The sequence below is a fragment of the Oncorhynchus masou genome, unplaced genomic scaffold (genome assembly GCF_036934945.1).
Source record: "Oncorhynchus masou masou isolate Uvic2021 unplaced genomic scaffold, UVic_Omas_1.1 unplaced_scaffold_446, whole genome shotgun sequence".
In the NCBI taxonomy this organism is placed as follows: Eukaryota; Metazoa; Chordata; class Actinopteri; order Salmoniformes; family Salmonidae; genus Oncorhynchus; species Oncorhynchus masou.
This window is the reverse complement of record NW_027010853.1, coordinates 332,501-335,879: the sequence shown is the minus strand read 5'-3', so window position 1 is coordinate 335,879 and position 3,379 is coordinate 332,501. Positions and strand designations below refer to the sequence as shown.

At 45.7% G+C, this 3,379-nt stretch overlaps 1 protein-coding gene across 4 annotated transcripts in view; it reads left to right on the top strand.

Moving 5' to 3' along the window:
- The window catches only part of radil (Ras association and DIL domains), a 109,157-nt gene continuing 105,778 nt past the window's right edge, over window positions 1–3,379 (top strand). For all 4 annotated transcript variants that reach the window (XM_064961833.1, XM_064961832.1, XM_064961835.1 and 1 more), the window contains exons 1-2: window positions 1–427; window positions 2,415–3,379. The exon at window positions 2,415–3,379 is cut by the window's right edge and continues 401 nt beyond it. The gene's annotated coding sequence lies outside the window, so the exon portion shown is untranslated. The remainder of the gene's footprint in view (window positions 428–2,414) is intronic.

Sequence of the window (3,379 nt, the reverse complement as noted above, 5' to 3'; positions counted from 1 at the left end):
ATCGTGCCCGCGCCGCGCGTGTCCGCCAGACGGAGACCTGTGGTGTCCACACTTTGCGCATCAGCAGGTGCACCCACCCCACCCAAACCCGGAGCGAACCGAAAGGTTCCCGGTGAGTGAGCTCGTGTGTTTCCGTCACCACTCGTAACCCCGGTTTGGTGTGGAATGCAGACGCCAGAGGAACAGAGAGGGCTCGAGCATTCCGTGGAGGCGCGCGAGTGGAACGGGGAGGAAAAAAACGGTTCACTTAACAATTAACGAGGAGGAAGTTACCGAGTGACTGTCAAAGGGACTCCGTTACCGGTCCATATTTCAAGGAGATTTAAACGTTAACTGGTTCAGTCGATTCCATAGGTTGCACACGGGATGAAGAGAGGTCCGGGGTTTCTCCGGTGTGCACCGTATGAACGCAGACACTGCAGACAACGTGAGTGGTGTTACTATACACTGTCTACACACATTACTGTATTCTAACCAACCAGGTAGATGTAAAACTGTCTCGTAGAATGATATTCAGTTCCTGAATTAGACTATTAGATTATTATGTAGCCTTTCACGAGACCATTTTTAAAGAGACGCATTTGATTATCTTGGACGTGTTGCAACATTTTGGTCACACACAGTTAAATCATAGGAGGGGCAACACACACACACACACACACAGTCGGTAGTAATAGAAACACACACCTTGTGTTACAACCTGAAATTGTGTGTTTCCTATTATTACCGACTGTGTGTGTTATAAAATCAGCGGCCGTGAGTGGAGACGCGTCCAGGGTATTTACACCGAGGTGCAGCTCGCATGGATTAAATCCGAGGTTTTAACTACGTGCCTTTTTGTTTTTTTTTGTTGTTGCCTTGGCGGTTGCTATTGACAACCAGACTGCGCAAACTCTGACACGAGTTCGTAATGTATGGGTTAGTTTAGTTGGGTTGGTTTAGTGGGTTGGATTAGTTAAGTGGGTTAGTTTAGTTGGGTTGGTTTAGTTGGGTTGGTTTAGTGGGTTGGATTAGTTTAGTGGGTTAGTTTAGTGGGTTAGTTTAGTTGGGTTGGTTTAGTGGGTTGTATTAGTTAAGTGGGTTAATTTAGTGGGTTAGTTTAGTTGGGTTGGTTTAGTGGGTTGGATTAGTTAAGTGGGTTAGTTTAGTGGGTTGGTTTAGTGGGTTAGTTTAGTGGGTTAGTTTAGTTGGTTGGTTTAGTTGGGTTGGTTTAGTGGGTTGGATTAGTTAAGTGGGTTGGTTTAGTTGGGTTGGTTTAGTGGGTTGGATTAGTTAAGTGGGTTAGTTTAGTGGGTTGGGTTGGTTTATTGGGTTAGTTTAGTTGGGTTAGTTTAGTGGGTTAGTTTAGTTGGGTTGGTTTAGTGGGTTGGATTAGTTAAGTGGGTTAGTTTAGTTGGGTTGGTTTAGTTGGGTTGGTTTAGTTGGGTTAGTTTAGTAGTTTAGTTGGGATGGGTTAGTTTAGTTGGGTTGGATTCGTTTAGTGGGTTAGTTTAGTGGGTTGGATTTGTTTAGTGGGTTAGTTTAGTTGGTTAGTTTAGTTGGGTTGGTTTAGTTTAGTGGGTTAGTTTAGTGTACACTGTAGACTACAGCCAGTTGACTGTACAGTGTACAGTGTAGACTACAGCCAGTTGAGTGTACAGTGTAGACTACAGCCAGTTGAGTGTACAGTGTAGACTACAGCCAGTTGAGTGTACAGTGTAGACTACAGCCAGTTGAGTGTACAGTGTAGACTACAGCCAGTTGAGTGTACAGTGTAGACTACAGCCAGTTGACTGTACAGTGTAGACTACAGCCAGTTGAGTGTACAGTGTAGACTACAGCCAGTTGGGTGTACAGTGTAGACTACAGCCAGTTGAGTGTACAGTGTAGACTACAGCCAGTTGGGTGGTCAGTGTAGACTACAGCCAGTTGGGTGGTCAGTGTAGACTACAGCCAGTTGGGTGGTCAGTGTAGACTACAGCCAGTTGAGTGTGCTGTGTAGACTACAGCCAGTTGAGTGTGCTGTGTAGACTACAGCCAGTTGAGTGTGCTGTGTAGACTACAGCCAGTTGAGTGTACAGTGTAGACTACAGCCAGTTGGGTGGTCAGTGTAGACTACAGCCAGTTGGGTGGTCAGTGTAGACTACAGCCAGTTGGGTGGTCAGTGTAGACTACAGCCAGTTGAGTGTGCAGTGTAGACTACAGCCAGTTGGGTGGTCAGTGTAGACTACAGCCAGTTGAGTGTGCTGTGTAGACTACAGCCAGTTGAGTGTGCAGTGTAGACTACAGCCAGTTGAGTGTGCAGTGTAGACTACAGCCAGTTGGGTGTGCTGTGTAGACTACAGCCAGTTGAGTGTGCAGTGTAGACTACAGCCAGTTGAGTGTGCTGTGTGTGTGTTGATTTTAAGACTCCTTCCCTGTTCTTGCCTCCCCAGCTTAAGGAGAGAAAGACTGATGTGATAAGGATCCCTCCTCAACCCATATGACCCCTACATCCAAACCCCTACTTCCTGAACTCCTATACCCTAAACCCCTAAACCCCTACACCCTCACCCCTATATCCTTAACCCCTAAACCCCTACACCCTCACCCCTACATCCTGAACTCCTATACCCTAAACCCCTAAACCCCTACACCCTCACCCCTACATCCTGAACTCCTATACCCTAAACCCCTAAACTCCTACACCCTAAACCCGTATACCCTAAACCCCTACATCCTGTACCCTTATACCCTAAACCCCTTACACCCTAAACCCGTATACCCTAAACCCCTACATTCTAAACCCCAACATCATGAACCCCTAAATCCTATATACCTTAAACCTTAAACCCCTACACCCTAAACCCCTATACCCTGCACCCTATACCCTAAACCCATTTACCCTAAACCCCTATACCCTAAACCCATTTACCCTAAACCCCAATACCCTAAACCCCTATACCCTATACCCTAAACATTATACTCTATACCCTATTCCCTAACCCCAATACCCTAAACCCTATTCCCTAACCCCTATACCCTAAACCCTATTCCCTAACCCCTATACTCTATACACTATTCCCTATTCCCTAACCACGATACCCTAAACCCTATTCCCTAACCCCTATACTCTATTCCATATTCCCTAACCCCTATACCCTAAACATTATACCCTATACCCTATACCCTAAACCCCTATACCCTATACCCTAAACATTATACTCTATACCCTATACCCTAAACCCTATTCCCTAACCATTATTCCCTAACCCCTATACTCTATTCCCTATTCTCTAACCACGATACCCTAAACCCTATTCCATAACCCCTATACTCTATTCCATATTCCCTAACCCCTATACCCTAAACCCTATTCCATAACCCCTATACTCTATTCCATATTCCATAACCACGATAC